This window comes from Eleutherodactylus coqui, chromosome 1 (assembly GCF_035609145.1).
Source record: "Eleutherodactylus coqui strain aEleCoq1 chromosome 1, aEleCoq1.hap1, whole genome shotgun sequence".
Classification (NCBI taxonomy): Eukaryota; Metazoa; Chordata; class Amphibia; order Anura; family Eleutherodactylidae; genus Eleutherodactylus; species Eleutherodactylus coqui.
The window spans coordinates 227,890,884-227,908,671 of NC_089837.1; the positions used below are offsets into that span (position 1 = coordinate 227,890,884).

General features: G+C 42.0%; 1 protein-coding gene across 1 annotated transcript in view; it reads left to right on the top strand.

The window, feature by feature from the left end:
• SLC35F1 (solute carrier family 35 member F1) overlaps positions 1-17,788 on the top strand; it is a 357,501-nt gene that overhangs the window by 451 nt on the left and 339,262 nt on the right. The window lies entirely within an intron of this gene.

Consider the following 17,788-nt stretch of genomic DNA (forward strand, 5'->3'; position numbering starts at 1 on the left):
TTCCGGAGATCACACATCCAACATATATCAGATCAGTGGCTGTATATCCTTATAGTGATGATGACCTCATACATATATGTTGCCCTGTGAGATATGGAATATGATTTCCTGCTACCTGTGCTAGGTGAGGACTTTCCCAGGTTCTCCACTAGTCATTGTAGCAGATCAATCAGTGCTCAGGTTACCACAGACCCTGCTGCTAGGAGTGACAAGCTGTGATGAAGAATAGACTTCCTGGAGTTCCCCTTGTACTAGTCACATATAGCTCAGGTTGGCTGTTGCTGCTTTTCTTGTTGCAAGTAATGATTTACAATCACTTTAGCTTTGAAGCACTTTATTTAGTAGAACAACAGGACATTAGTTATAGCAACTCGTAAAATGCTACATCAAATACAAGTCGTGGTTCTATTTCGGTAGTGATTTATGGCTGCATTGTCCTCTCCTTGTTAAAGGTATATACGTATGTATAGGTATCTAGTAAAATCTAGTCCTCATCTCTTCACAGAAACATATTATATGATGTCTTATGGTTTGTGTCTTCTTTACGTTGTGAAAGATTTTTTTCTTTGTGAGTTTCAAAGACTTTTAGAAGGCTACACAGAGTGACTTCAAGTAGACAGTCGAGGTTCTTAAAGGGTTTTACGGGCATTTAATATTGATGACCCATCCTCTGGAGTCCGCCGCTCGGGATCCCTGACAACCAGCTGATTCTCTGGATGGCTATCAGTGAAGCCAAGCTAGACCTCTGCATCGAGGTCCGAGCCGGAAGTGTAATAAGAGGCATTGCTCCCATTGATATGAATGGGAGCAATGCCTTCTATTACCCTTCTGATTTTGACCACAATGAGGAGCCAGAAGTGTGATGTAAGGCATCTCTCCCATTGATTTAAGTGGGAGCAAAGCCATCTATTACACTTCTGGCTCTGACCCCGATACAGATGTTCATCTCAGATACTCTGACAGTGGGCTGGAGAAACAGTTCTCCAGTGGCTTACCTTGCCAATCAATTATTAATGAACTGTTCATTTTCATCCTATCCTCTTACCTTATATTACAGCCCAGATGGTGCAATTTTATACCATTATATCATAATAACTATTGTTATTGTAAAAATTGTAGCCTCTGAAGGCTTCTTGTAGGAGGATTCACCCACACCTATAAGATTAGGGGTCATATTCTATATTAAAGGGGTTGTCCAAGCTAATACTGACCTCTCCTGGCTCCCCATATGTCCCTTGCTGGTAGCTTCGGGTCTCCTCTGCGATTTACTGTTTACAGGCTGCAGTCTGCCTGTGTACAGGACATTATAAGCTGCTGCAGCCAGTAATTGATCACTGAGGTCTGTGATTGGCTGAGCAGCCTGTGACATCGCATAAACAGGCTGCTGCAGCCTGTAAACAGTACATCACAGGGAAGACCCAGAGCTGCTGGCGGTGAACATGTAGGCAGCTGGGAGAGGTGATTATTATTGTTTTATTATGTATTAGTTGTTTATTATGTTTGTGCATGGGAAAGATAGATTTGGTTAAAAAAAATTTACTTGGACAACTTCTTTAAATTTTAGGGAATAATTGTATATATCCATTAGGATGTTGATTGTTAGTCTATAGCAGTGTTTCTCAACCAGTGGCTCCACAGCCACACGTGGTTGTGACTAGCTTAGTGATGTGCCATAGGAGCCCTGGGTTATGACCCTGAGCACTGGCTATAATACAACAACCCCATTGACAATGCTATATACATATCCTAACACCAATTTGGATGCTGTAGTCCAAGCCTGATGCTGAAATATGTCTCTGTATGTATTTGTAAATCCATGATTTCTTTTATCTCTATATTTAAAGTGTTTTTCCTCATTTTCTCTATGGATGTGTCTCCCAATTATTCATTCAGAAGGTACAAAAGGTCTGAGCCTTATGGTCTATAACACTATAATGTGAAGGATAATTAACAACGCTTCTACTTGCAATCTGATTTATTTCAGCTCAGCATTTGGCAATGGAATATTTGGTTGATGGAGTTTATGCTGATCTACTGCTCTCTGTATTGTCCTTGTACATTAGTTAATCTTCTCTACCCTTCCTCCGTCTCCCTTTGGTACCTGCTGCTTGGATTGAGTCTTTGATCTTTTATAATGAGGTCCCCTCTCAGTATTCGTTGTCCTGCGCATAGCCAAAAATGAGCAGCTGAGCAGCTATGAAACAAAAGCTGTAGGCAAGAAACCTGTCGTTGAGATTCTTGTATGTTGTAATGACATACTTCTCAGCCTATGCTCACTTATACACTAATCTTGGGCAGAACACTGAATAAACAGTAGCCTCTACCTACACACCATTCGGAAGTATCTATAGGATATGACGCACCACCCAGCATTTATTATGTAACTCTTCACCCTTTTAAACAACAAAAAAGGACTAAGAGTCAATGTTCTTCTCTCCTACAAATAGGAGGAAGTAGAGTATATGGAGCATTCTCAGGATGATAGTTTGTGGCATTATGGATTAGTAAGAAGGGTGGCCTTCCAGTTAGCATAGTATGCAATATGTCTAAAACAGACACCTACTATACAGCATCTAAATCCCAAAATAATATACAGTACTGATACTGTAGTCATAAACGTGAGGCAAAACTACATGCAGTTTCCTGCAAATTGGCATGGTTTTGCAGTAAGTACAGGTAAAGTACGTAAAACCCATGTGCTTCCACTGTACTTGCCATGAAAACATGGCAATTCACTGTAAACGATGTGTGGGTTTGATGGACGGTTCTTGAAGATGGTGTGTAATACCTTCCGTGACCGCAGCATGTGGACCCAACCTTAGACCTTGCACACATGCTATGTGTAGGGACCATATGGTGGTGCACTAATTGCAGTATAGGTATGTAATCCAGAACCCATAGGCATCCCTTTTGCCTCTGCATGGTGTCTCTTAGGGATCTTCCCTAATATGTCAGCCGATGGAGTATTTTCTATCACAAATTCTTATGAAATTAATGAGAAAAACCTCAGTGTGCTTTAATGTAATATTCTATGCATGTAGATGTATGATATTCGTATTTGAGATTGTGTCACTATGGATGTATGCATGGAGCCAAAGGATGAGGTTTTATAAAACCACTAGGGTACATTTTTAGGAATGCCTGCCCTTATTGTATTAATCCAAGAAGATGGAGCGACATGATTGTGGGGGTGACTAACACAAGATTGACAGACATGAAAAGAAATGATTGCAGGGAATAGAGGAGCGTCTGTCCACACTGTATGGCTTTAGCATTATCAAGTGACAAAAAGCTGTTCTGTATAGTCAAGTTCAAATGGTAATTGTTACGGCTTCCTGTCCTCGGTTATGGAGGGAGAGCAGCCAGGAGCTCTCCAACAAATTATATACCGGGCAGATTTACAGAGGAAAGGAAAATTATGAGTGGATGTAAAGTTTTATTATTAGGAGCAGAGACTATGTTTAAATGATAATTAGTAATGTCATTAATTCTGACATAGCTGTTCACATCCTACCATGTGCTTTAAAACACTTAATCTGCTCCTGTACTATTATAAATCCCATCAACTTCAGATTAGATGAAGTGCAAGTAACAGATTTACATAGTTTTTTTAGTACCTTCTAAATGTGAAATCAGTTATGTAGAATTCCTTATGATTATTTATGAATAGTGTAATATCAATGGGACTAGTATGAAGGATGCACGGCTCCTGTAAGGGAGAGAATCCACTCCAGAGTGCAGTGTGACACAGAACCAGAGCCCTTGTGAGTTGAGCATGTATACAGCCATCATTGCTCAACTTAATATACATTTCTCCTGGGCAATAATAGAGCATTTGTTGAAGCTTCTGAGAGATACCCATTTATCCCATAAAAGAAACATGGGCCACTAGTGATTAATGAACTGTTCTGACTGAATGTGCTTTTCTTTGTAGCACTGGAACAGGAAACACATCCAGTATAGGACTTAGAGAGTCCTAACAAATGGACTTCAGCTGTATGCTGACATGGTGACATGTGTCCTCAGAGTTTCCTGGTGCCTCTCCCGGACGCTTGAATGGAATCACTCAAATAATTTAGATGGCGTTACATGTCTAGACAATATTAGAATATGGGTACTTGATAGCCAATGTGAGATAAGTCCTCTACTGTTAACCCCTTAGTGACCAGCTATACGGGTTTTTATGGTGGTCATTAAAGGACCTTAGGCTAGGCTGCCGTGTTTTTACAGCGGCCTAACCTAAGACCCGCACGAGAATCCCGTGTTGGAAAGAGTTAAGTCAGATGAAAGCCAGAAACCTGCACTAATGGCCAGGAACATATGAATCTCTGTTCCCAGCTGTTTAACCACTTACATGCTGCAATCAATAGCAATCACGACATATAAGTGGATAACAAGGAGAGGTAACAATATGATCGCAGGATGTTGATGTGTTCTCATGGCAGCTGGAGGCCCAATTAAGACTATGGATCTGCCATGCATGCCATCCTGTCGGGTTCAGCCTCTGATTCCTGTTTGGTCAAAAGTACACTACACTGGATTATGTAAGTAGTGTAGTGTAGTATACCAGCAATCCAACACTCGTATGTTCAAGTGCCTTTGAAAGACAAAAATTCTGGTAAGCAACTTGTATACAGCTAAATAAATATTATTTTAAAGAGGACAGAAGAAAAACACTTTTTCCTTACAAAACCCTCTTTATCAGATTACGTATCTCCGCCTTCGTAATGACCCTGCTATAAAGAAATTCTGTCCATTATCCCACAAGGCAAACAGTGAAAAATTAAATAAAATAAAGAATGCAAGAATTTAAATTTATCATTCTTTCATTTCCCAAAAAAATACAATACAAACTTATCAAAAAGTCGAGTGTACCCCAAAATGGCATGAATGGAAACTATAGCATGTCTCACAAAAACCAAACACCCCTACAGCTAATTTGGTGAAAAAATAAAAAAGTTATCAGTCATGTCAGGCGCCAATGCCAATGCATTCCTTTTTTATATAAAAAGGACATTTATTGTGCCAAAGTAATAAAAAAAATATCAAAAGGATGCAATTACTCCCAAATGATATGCATGGAAACTACAACTCATCCCACAAAAATCAATGCTTCGCATAAATGTGAAAATGTTATGGATCCTGCAATGCAGCGATGCAAATACAATTTCTTTTTAAAAAGTGTAAAAATAGTAATACAAAAAACTATATAAATTTGGTATCACTGTAATCATACTGACCCCCAAAATAAAAGTAACATTTTACTTATACTGTATGGTGAACCTCGTAATAGAAAACCTAAAAGAATTGTGGCGGAATTTCAGTTTTTTTCCATCCCCCCCCCCCAAAAAAAATAAAATAAAGTTAAACAATACATTATATATACTGCTAGTTGTAGCTTTGAAAGATACAACTTGTTCCACAAAAAGACAAGGCTTCATATGGCTCTGACGACAGAAAGATAGAAATGTTATGGCTCTGGAAATGTAACGATGTACAAATGAATAAAAAAATTGACTGGACAATAAGTGTAAAATAGGCCAGTCACTAAGGGTTAATTCACTTTATTAGACAACTCACACATACCTTTAAAATATATCAGTATATGGGGTTTAGGGGTCAGAATGAAACATGTACGTCTTATAAATATTGTTTAGAAGGGGAGCATTATCCCCCCACCCTTAACCTTTTCCAATCCAATTTGTATCCTGGTTTTCCTAGGGGGCTTACTCTTTTTCTGTTATACAACGACGCTATCTGCTGGCTAAAGCCAGTACTGCATGAGGTGACACGTTGGATAGGCTCCGAGAGCAGAGAGGCTGGCAATATACAGTAAGAGAACCCCGACGGATGTCTTCCAACATTGGAGCTGTACAGCCTTAAATCATAATGTCTTTAGATGTCAGACAGTGGATTGGAAAGGGTTAACAAACATTAACAACACAAGCTCCTATTTTATCTTTTTTTAAAGAAACACTCTGAGTGAGGCCTCCTGCACACAACCAGGTTGGATTGCGCTTGCGGGACCCGCAGTGGAATCCGGCCCTGACCGTAGCTGGTGCCTATGTGTACCTGTCTTCTTTAGTTTTCATCTCTATATACTGTTTTTAAGACCAAATGTTCTTTAGGATATGTTCACACATAGCGGAAATGCTGTAGATTTTCCACAGCGGGAAATTCCATTGTGGTAGATTTGGCGATCAGTGATGTTATTTTTCATTGAATCTTGAATTAGCTAATCTATGAATTAATGAACCTTTTTACTGTACAATAACAAGTATGTGAGGCTCACTTCACATTTGCAGTGGAGGCTTTGTTTGGAAACTTCCTCACATATCCCTTCAGGTGTGATGAATGGCACTACATGCAATGCTTTTCTTCCAGTCAAAATGATAGGCACATGATCAACTGTAAAGGACCTAAATTTAAGTCACCAATCTTATCTAGTGATTTATAGGGTGTGACTTAATGCCCATTAAGAACCAATGATTCTCACTCAAAAATCACTCAAAGCCGTCTTTTGAGCGAGAATCGTTGGGTCTAACTGCGCACGCATTGTGCAGTTTTCGTTAACAAGTCGGTAACATGAGCCTTATCAGTGCCGTGTGCTGAGTTCTCAGCGGGATACCGCTGATACTTTTGTTTCAGCTGGTGTCCTGCTCGGAAAACACAGCCGGAGTATGAAGAAAACAGCGCTCCAGCAGTGTTCTGCATACCCGCTCGGAGCACTCAGCTGTGTACCACCTGTGCGCTCCGAGAAGACAACAGCTGTATGCAGAAGATAGCGGTCCTGCTTGTCTTCTGCACAACAGCAGGAGCCTTCATTTACACACTTATGCAAGATGAACGCTCAAAACTGTCACTCAAACTGCCATTTGAGCGAATTTTGAGTGATCATCTTGCTGTGTTAATGCACACAATGATTATCGCTCAAAAGATGTCTTTTGAGCGACTTTTGAGTGAGAATCGTTGTGTCTAAACCAGGCATTATAAAGAAAGTGATAACAATAGTGTAAACATAGCCTCGTCTTTGAACTCTGAGACTACTATCATAACATTGATGGCAGCATGGAATATCCTTAGATTGTATTTTAGGGAATACATTATCATCAAAGTACTACTGGTAATAGTAGCCAGTAATTACTGTTTTTGCTCCCACAATTTTCTAAATACTCACATTGACAAAAAAGGTCAGGCACCTAGAAGAAGTTGTCAGAATCAAATGAAACTTTCTCTGTGTGATTGTAACTTTGATATAAGTGAGTGATAACAATATTAGAGCAAAAGGATGATTTATTGCAGGAAACTGACCCCTTGAAGGAAGGCTCTAGTACCCTTTTGTACCACCTCTAGCTTGGATACAAGATGTGATATGGGTGGGCATGGAGGCTCTAGTACCCTGTTGTACCACCTCTAGCTTGGATTCAAGATGTGATACAGGTGGGCATGAAGGCTCTAGTACCCTGTTGTACCGCCTCTAGCTTGAATACAAGATGTGATATGGGCAGGCATGGAGGCTCTAGTACCCTGTTGTACCACCTCTAGCTTGGATTCAAGATGTGATACAGGTGGGCATGAAGGCTCTAGTACCCTGTTGTACCGCCTCTAGCTTGAATATAAGATGTGATATGGGCAGGCATGGAGGCTCTAGTGCCCTGTTGTAGCCCCTCTAGCTTGGATACAAGATGTGAGACGGGTAGGCATGGAGGCTCTAGTACCCTGTTGTACCCCCTCTAGCTTTGATACAAGATATGATATGGGTAGACATGGATGCATACAAGTTCTCCATGGTATCCTGCAGCATATCAGACCAAATTTGCTGTAACTAAGCCTCTAGATTGTACATACTCATAAGCTGTTTAAGTTGGCATCCCAGATGCTCCCATGCATGTCATATTGGGGATAAATCTGTTGAGCGGGCAGGCCACAGAAGTGTGGCAATGTAGTGGGGGCATTCATATTACATCCTTGTGTGCGGCTGAGCATTATCCTGCTGGAAAATGCTTCTCGGAAGCTCGGCCATAAGAGACCACACATGTGGCTGCAGGATGTCCTGAACATATCGCTGAGCTGTCATTTTCCCTCACACCATTACTAGGAGTGACCAAGTGTTGTGTGCAATGGCCTGCCAGACCATCACACCAGCAGTGATGGCAGTGCCACTCCACAGCCAAACCTAGATGAGGCATTCACCCCTAGGACTCCAGACATAAACACAGTCGTCATCAGTGCCCAAACTAAATCGGGATTTGTCTCTGAAGACAACAAGTTCTAATCCATGCAGTCCATTTTCATCATTTAGTACACCACTGCAAATAGAGGCAATAGTGGGTGAATGTCAAAGGCAATGTATGTAACAGGTGCTGTGAGACCAAATGTCTTTCAACAAAATGCCTGTAAATGGCTCCAACAGACACAGGGTACTTTAGCAATAGTACCACCTGTCTCTGGATGGTGGACAACGAAATAGTTTGAGCTACTTATGCTTGTCAGACAATCCTCTCTAATAGTGGTCTGTCGAGGGCGCCCAGTGCTTGATAACCTTGTGTGCGTGCTCTTACGCATCCGCTGGTCCCAACTCCACCTAACAGTCTGGTCAGAATGGCCAACATGGCGAGCAATTCATCAATACAACCATCCAGCTTCTTGCATTCCAATAATGCGCCCCCTCTCAAGCTCTGTTAACTGGGTGAAATTTCTTTGATTGCATCGTAGAGACGTCTAGTGGTTAACAAGCACTATACAAGCAGGAAAAAAAGGTCCAGTGCATACAAGTAGCCTCTAGGGTCCTCTTTGTAGGCCAAGGTGGGAACCACTTTTAGGACCTTAGCTGGCAAGATCGTTCATTTAATTACACCACAACTCTAATCATTTGCATATTTGCCTAAGATGTAACTGTATGCTGAGTTTTGCAGCAAAATGACTTTTTCTAGGAGCTGTTTTTTTTTTTTATTTTGACAAACAGTGTATGTACCTGTTGAGTGGTACTGGTGCATCTTGACAGCCCTTAGCAGGTAAGAACGCCCCTGTCAGGCCCCTAGCTGCCGATTGGCTGCTGCAGTCAGCACGCTTCTGCATTGCTGGCTGGCCCCTAACACAGTGACAGTGGCCAGCTGGCTGTGGAGAGTGACGGGGAGACTAAGCGCCTACCTGTCAACTGTCTGCCACAGGCAGCTGATATGGAAGTGGCCTGTGGTGCTTTTGGTCTGTCCGACCATGAACAGAGTGACTGCAGAGCAGGGCAGACACTGCGGAGCCACACACAGTGACAGTGCAGCGCCCAGCACACTTTCGAGGCCGAGAGGGAAGAGTCACCAGCTGCATGTCCACAGGTTGGGAGAGATGAAAGAAAGTGCGCAGGCTTTGTGTCGGACCCCCCTCCAAGCCATTCTTCCATCGTTAACAGGCCAGCGGGGAGAGTTACTGGCTGCATCAGCCAATCACCACCTGTGGGCGTCAGCAGCCCGTTCCCTGTATGTCAAGCAGGCTAACCCATGTCTCCACCCATTCTAGTGGAGACAAGATGCACCAGTAGCCTGTTGAGTTACTAAACCTAGAATCTGATTTACAATGAAACAGATAGTGTCTGATATATCTATGATAGGCAAGGTAAGAGTTGCCCTCAACCCTAACTATCTTTTGGCACAAGCGTAAAGGCCCAATGTCCATGGGCAGATTTTAATTATAAAATCTGCGCATATCTCCCACGTGGGAGATCCGCTGCTCTAGCCGGCCATAGCAGCTGCAAGACAGTTTAGAGCATGCGGATGTGATTTTTTTTCCCGGCGTGTGGATTGCACGCGTGGGAAGGAATCGCAGCATGCTCCATTTTTGTGTGGATCCTGCGGGATAGCTTCCATTGAAGTCAATGGAAGCTGTCCAATCCGCGGCACAGCCACAGCTGTCATTGTGGATGGGCCACGAATTCCTGGGAAAGCAGGAGATTTAAAAAAATAAATAAATAAAAATTAAAAATTGCATTGTGCATGCGTCCGGACGCATCCGCCGTGCTGAAGAAAAAAGATCCAGCCAGCATGGAGGAGACCCGCGTTGGAGCTTGACAGGTAAGAAAATATTTTTTCTCTCTCCATGTCTTTCGGACATGGCTAGATTTCCCTGCAGGATTCAGCAGTGGAATCCATGCGTGCAAGTGGACATTGGGCCTGAGGCTAGAATCCATTATCCTAAGGAAACATTTTAGAGCTCAGAATCTATCTCATCGTAACTTCTATTGGAGTAATAATGATTTGATGCTTTTACCTCTGGTTGCCGGAGCAGTAGCTCACCCTCTGTTGTTGCAGTTGCGTTTGGAAGTTCACAAGACATCATGCTGTTACTCAGCAGTTCCTGCCTTTAGGGATGAGGTTAATTTTGGCAGGTTCACTTGTGGTTGGCACCATTGATGCTAGAACCTGCGGTGCCTCTGGGCAATGATTATGAAACAACCTCAGCTGATGGAATACTTTAGGCACTTTAAAATGCAGTCTTGTGAGAAGAGATAAGCATTGGCAATGACACAGAAGATGTTTACATCTTAGGATGCTCGGTCAGCCATTCAGTAGATGTGTGATAGTTGAGAATTTTTCATACATGAAATGAAGCATTAGACAATATTCAGCATACATTGTCATTCCATTCTCCAGCCGAACATTGAATGGGGTTGTTCATTGTACTAAATAAAAACCGCAATTCTAAAAAATCTGTTTCTGTGCCATGGGCCAGCTGCGGGAGAGAACACAAGTGATGTTGTCGTCTGGTATCGAAGAATTATGTCCATACATGTCCGAAGACAGAATCATTTTATTATACGTTTCCTCACATCTGACTGCTGTGTGTATTTGTGCCTATGATTGGTAGATCACTGTTAACTTCCATTTGTATATGTGTATCTATGAAATGTTGTTTGGTAGTTTTGATGGTATGTGCAACTAACTCCCAACATAAGAGCAGCTGTAATTCCAGAGCAGAGCTGTCATTTCCACTCTTGTCTCATGCATATTCAGGTACCTAGTGATGCAATATTCTTCTATAAATACCTTGGATCTATGAATCACATCTGTAGGACCCTCACCTATTGAGAAATTGGTTTTTGCCCTCTTTGCCTATTCATTCCCGCTGGAGTCTAAATAGAATCACAGAGGTGAGGGAAAAAAAACAAAACAAACACATTATTCACAGAAAAAGCCAAAAATACAATACCTGAAGGTCTGCAAAGCAGACACGGTCGCCATAGGCACAATCGCCATAAGGCAGGCACAATCGCCACCGGCACAATCGCCGTAGGGCAGGCGCAATGGCCATAAGCCCTGAAGATATGCAGTTAGCCAGACAATAATGTGGAGGAGCAGCGTGTTCCTGGCAGGCTAATATGCAGTCACCCACTCAACCCAGCCCAGATTGGGGAGGAGTGACTGCATATACTAATAGCCTGCACATGTGAACGATACCAAAGATGCCAGCCATAGATGGATGGTGACCCACCATACAGGATATCAACCCTGGCTGATATAATAGCGGGTTGCCCTGTATCTCTAAAGTGGGCCACACTGGCTGACATCTTGGGCTCCCCCACCAACTAGCAAACTACATACAAAAGTACTAATGCATACTAATAAAATGCGGGTGTTGGTACTGCATTTTGGCCAAAACGCATAGGCTGATGGGCCGCGCCGAGGCCACACCGCTTCCGTCAGTACCTATGCTAACTCACTATAAATTACATAAAATCACAGAGGTGAGGAAAAAGAAAAAAAAAACACATATTCACTGAAAAAGCCAAAAATACAATACCTGAAGGTCTGCAAAGCAGACACGGTCGCCATAGGCACGATCGCCATAAGGCAGGCACAATCGCCACCGGCACAATCGCCGTAGGGCAGGCGCAATGGCCTTAAGCCCTGAAAATATGTAGTCAGCCAGACAATAATGTGTGGAGGAGCAGCTTGTTCCTGGCAGGCTAATATGCAGTCACCCACTCAACCCAGCCCAGTTTGGGGAGGAGTGACTGCATATACTAATAGCCTGCACATGTGAACGATACCAAAGATGTCAGCCATAGATGGGTGGTGACCCACCATACAGGATATCAACCCTGGCTGATATGACAGCGGGTTGCCCTGTATCTCCAAGGTGGGCCACACTGGCTGACATCTTGGGCTCCCCCACCAACTAGCAAACTACATACAAAGATACTAATGCATACTAATAAAATGCGGGTGTTGGTACTGCATTTTGGCCAAAACGCATAGGCTGATGGGCCGCGCCGAGGCCACACCGCTTCCGTCAGTACCTATGCTAACTCATGATAAATTACATAAAATCACAGAGGTGAGGGGAAAAAAAACCAAAGACATTATTCACAGAAAAAGCCAAAAATACAATACCTGAAGGTCTGCAAAGCAGACACGGTCGCCATAGGCACAATCGCCATAAGGCAGGCACAATCGCCGTAGGGCAGGCGCAATGGCCATAAGCCCTGAAGATATGCAGTTAGCCAGACAATAACGTGGAAGAGCAGCTTGTTCCTGGCAGGCTAATATGCTTTGCAGACCTTCAGGTATTGTATTTTGGAGTCTAAATAGAGTTCATTGCAAAGGTGATTGAGCGATAGGCTCTTCTGTAAGTCTGGAAAATGCAGCCACCTCTAAATTGAACTTTGTGGACACTGGAACAACCTGCAATCAATGACTCAGGACGTCTGGACCCTCTTTCTCCTAACAGGTATAGATCCCAGAGGTGGGAGTTGCACCTGTCAGGTATTTATAGCATATGCTATGTATAGGCCATAAATGCTTAAGATTTTCATTAAATATATTAAAATGCAACATTTATCACATATGTTTAATATCACTAACCAGGATCAGACCAGCCTGTCTTCCCTGCATGCAACAGAGCTGGGTGAAAGTCCACAGCTTTATTGTAAAGCACAATCCCAAGGCTTTAAATGACTCATTGCACTCTGCTACATCTGTATGATATGTGCCAGATCATTAACAAAGCAGAGTGAATATTAGAGAATAATGCTGTTGTAGCAGAAGACGAGCAATGTACTTTTATCAGCAACTTCTACGTCACTGTTGTTGCTGTCTGGGGAGATAAAAATTCATTTACTAGAATGTAAAAGAGAAATGTGGAAATAGTATGATTATTCTTCTTCTGGAAAATGCTTATAAATATTCAGTATTTTGCAATTTGCTTTTCAATTATCTCTCAAAATCATTTCATAACACTCTCCAAACCCATTACCTGCAAATAAGAAAACAGTAGGCACTCCTATTGTTAATGAAACCAACTCAACAAATACCTGCAGACTTGAGGAAGATTATAGGGTTTTCTCCTAGATGGTTTTTGTTATTTAACCTATTATATGAAGAATCATTAAGCCTAAAAGGCAGGTTGCCCTACATAAAAAAAAAATGACATATATGAGTGATCATACTTATTGCTGCACTGAAGTATTTATACAAATGTTTCATTCATCTTTCTAAAGCAGGGTTTCCCAAAGTGTGCTCCATGAGTGATTGCCGGGGCTCCGACAGAGGGTCTAGGTTCCTGCTCTACTCACGCAGTGTCCGGAAAATCTGTAATGAGGGAATGAGCATGCAGGACCTGTGGTCGGCATAGCAATATAAATCACATGAGCCGGCTCTAGTCATGTGATCCACGTTACTTTGCCGACCACAGGTCCTGCACGCTTATTTCCTCAGTACAGGCTTTTTGGACACTTCTACAGGGGTCAGTAGAGTGGGGACCAATGGCAGATTATAATTGGGGTACTTCCCCAAGCCCGAGACTCCAAGGGGGCCCATAGTCGTCCCAATTCCTCCTATACTACTAAACCTCTCCCTACATATGAAGAGTATAGCGGCAATATGGACCCTAATACTACTGGGGTGGCAATGAGGGACCCTATTACTATTGGGGCCACAATGGAGGACCCTATTACTGCTGGGGTGGCAGGGGGGGGGGCTGTCACTACTTTGGCCAATATAGGGGTCACTATTACTACTGAGGCCAATATGAAGGAGCCTATTACTACTGGGGCCGCAATGAGGGTAGCCTATTACTACTGGGGCTGCAATAGGGTTCACTATTACTACTGGGTCCATAAAATGGTCTTTAATACTACTAAGGCCACAATAGGGGTCACTATTACTAGTGGGGCTGCTATAGGGGTCACTTACTACTGGGGCCAATATAGGGCACATTATTACTACTGGGGCCAATATAGGGGTCACTAGTACTGCTTGGGCCCATATAGGGGCACTAGTACTACTAGGGCCACAATAGGGGTCACTATTACTACTGGGCCAATCTAGAGGTCCCTATTACTACTGAGGCCAATATAGTGGACACTGTTACTACTGGGGCCAATATAGGGAATGCTATTACTACTGAGGCCGCAATAGGAGTCACTATTACTACTGGGGCCAATATAGGGGACACTATTACTACTACGGCCACCAATATAGGGGGACACTATTACTACTGGGGCGAATATAGAGGACACTATTACTACTGAGTCCAATATAGGAGACACTATTACTACTGTGGCGAATATACGGGACACTATTACTACTGAGGCCAATATAGGGGACACTATTACTACTGAGGCCAATATAGGGGACACTTACTACCAGTATAAGGGATGCTATTACTACTAGAGCCATCAATATAGGGGGTCAGTATTACTATAGGGGGTAGATTTGCTGCGGAATTTACACTAGCTGTAGCAGCAAAGTTAATGAGATTTTGAAAATCTCATCCACACGCTGTGGAAAAAATCTGCAGAAGACCCGTGCGGATATTGACATGTGGTGCGGGATTTAATTTTGCAGCATGTTAATTTTACTTATAATGTATATGAATAGCCCATCCAGTGCTCCAGCATTACTCCCTGTTTTTTTTAATGGCCCTGTCCTTTTTATAATAACGGAGGTAAAGTTATATGTTGTGATAAGCCACGCCTCTAACCCCTCCCCTGACCGCAACCTCCGTGGGCCTCCACAAGAAACTTTTGCTTCAAAAAGGGCTTTCTGGCTGAAAAAACTTAGGAACCACTGTTTTAAAGCCTAGTCCATACATGTTTCTGGAAACATTGCTTACAAACAAATTGCAAACATGTTTCTTTTGTTTCTATAGATTTTTCAATCTTGTTTGGAAAATGTCTGTAGGCTGTTTGCAAACAATTTACCAGCTGTTAAGAAACATTTTACAAATTTGTATGTCTTTGGGGAAGGAAACAATGTTACCCACTTCAAACGGATAACGAGAAACAAAGTCCATGTTTGGACACATTTCTGAAATATATACACGGGCTGCACAGTGTCAACATCCGATCCACAGATTTTTAGCTATCCAGTTTTAGTATGTGGACACAGGAAAATACGCTTAAACTTACTGAGGAGTTTCAGTCCAGGAAAATACTTTGGGACATTACATATTCAGAGTACAAAAAGAGAAATATGAAGTGCAATGCTTTGAATGAAATCGTGGCCATATCAGCCACAATGAAATTAATAAGATTTTAACCCTTTCCAATCCACTGTCTGACCTCTGAAGACATTATGATTTAAGGCTGTACAGCTCCGATATTATAAGACGTCTGTTGGGGTTCTCTTACTGTATATTGCCAGCCTCTCTGCTGTCAGAGCCTATCCAATGCGTCACCTCATGCAGTACTGGCTTTAGCCAGCATATAGCGCGGTTGTATAATGTCAGAAAAAAGAGTAACCCCCCTAGGAAAACTAGGATACAAATTGGATTGGAAAGGGTTAAGAACACGTGTCCAATTTTACAGAGAACACAAATGATTGTGTAAGCGAAAGAAAAGTGGATCTTCACTTAAGAAAGTGGGTTAGTTTGGCTACGAACTGTTAGGGCAGTTATGTTCTAATTTGTGATTCAAGGAGGGAAAGGAAGGGTGGAGCAACCCAATTGTGATTCCCAAAGGCTTCCAGCTTAGATAGGACCATGTGGGCAAAAGGATGGAACATGATGATACAGTATGGAGGGGCAGCCTGAGCAGGTGGACACCTCACTGGAAGTGGGCATAAAACAACATGTATGGACTAAGAAAACAAAGGTAAAGGGCACAGGAATAAAGCACAAAGATTAACAAATTAACCCGACTACTCTTTCATTGTGCTATTTGCCAGCAATAAATTGTGTTTTAAGGCGCAAGGCCTCTTCAAATTAGTCATAGAATGTGGCTTGGGACTTGATCACGGAAAACCATCCATTCACGCGCTTTTGCCGTGATTTTTTTGCTCTGCCATATTCTGCGCAATTTTCACGCCTACGTGTATGAGCCCTAAGATACAGATTTCTGGAAGGCTCTCCTGACTCGGTGATATTTCTAACATGTAATCAAATGTCACAGTCAACAAAGCCCTAGCCAAACCAGGTATTTGATGCATTTTATCTCAAGTACGCATGATGCAACTAATGAAGCCCTTGTTGCATTAGGTGTGCTTCAGACAACACATGATTTTCTAATGTGTGCTCTTATGAGTGAGTCTATTCTGGGGTTGGATAATTCTGAGTCATTGTATGTGGCATTTTCTATTAAAATTGGAGAAACCGCTTGTTACACAAGTTGTTGAGCTTTTAAAATTGTACTAGTTTGATTGTTTTTTTTGCAATCAGCTGAATCGTAAATTTGACAAATAATCTTAAACTTAATTTGCACTGGTGGTTAAATTATTTTGATTGCAACTACATATATACCAATCTGCTCAGCTCCCCCTGCTATATAACATGAGGCCTGCAGAATGGACTGCATTTTCAATGTGACAGAATTTTTTAAGGCCTAGTCCAGGATAAGACGGCACAGATGTTGTGATTAATAGCACTTAGATAAATACCAGAAAGGGATGAGCATAACAGTAAATACTTAATTAGTCCACTGACAAGGAATGTGAAAGTTTTATAGTCTCTAAATTGATGTTAGAGGGTCACCACCAACGTATTACTTCTGCTTTAGGTTTCTCATATCTTATAATCTCTAAATGTGATTGTTCTCAGCAAAAGAAACCAAGATATACTTTTTAATGGCTAACAAAAATACATGATGTTACAATAAGCTTTCAAACCCATAGTACTCATAATCTCCACTGATGTAAAAACTCTGAGATTCATTCAGTTTCTGATAGTATCAAAGGTGGTTATAAATGAATATTTCCAAATACTTCTGTGATGTTGGGACTTAAAATTGCCTTCAAGTATAATAACTTTCATATGTTGTATGTTGTGTCCGTGACTAGAAAAATGTTCCGCCACAGGTAATTCTGTTTTTTTCTCTTTAATTGTGTGGCGACACGATCTCATCCTTGCATTTAGTTTTTTCTTGTTTCTCCAACATAAAGGGCCCCAACAGGACATTTACTGCACAGGATCAGGTACAGAATATCGGATGTGGAACATGTGAATGTCCTCGGGATCTTGTAGTCCTGCTATGTGTTAGGGATTTGTATCCTGTCTGCGGTCAGTACATGTGAGCAGGCCTTGCAGCTCCTTACATTGGAAATACATTACATAGCTGGGGGAAGTTTTATAGAAAATGGGGCTCTGAGCAGCAAGCAAAGTAGGGCTCTGCTTGCTGCATTTAGAGAATTTTTTCGTTGTAACTTTGTCCCACATAATATTGCCATATAGTTCCTACATAGTATTACAGTTTTCTACTGCCTACCATAATTGTATGGAAAGAAGTCGCGGGTGGTGTATGGGGCAGATGATACCCAGCCGTAATGGTTGTAATTGGAGCTATCTTCATTTACAACTATTTAAC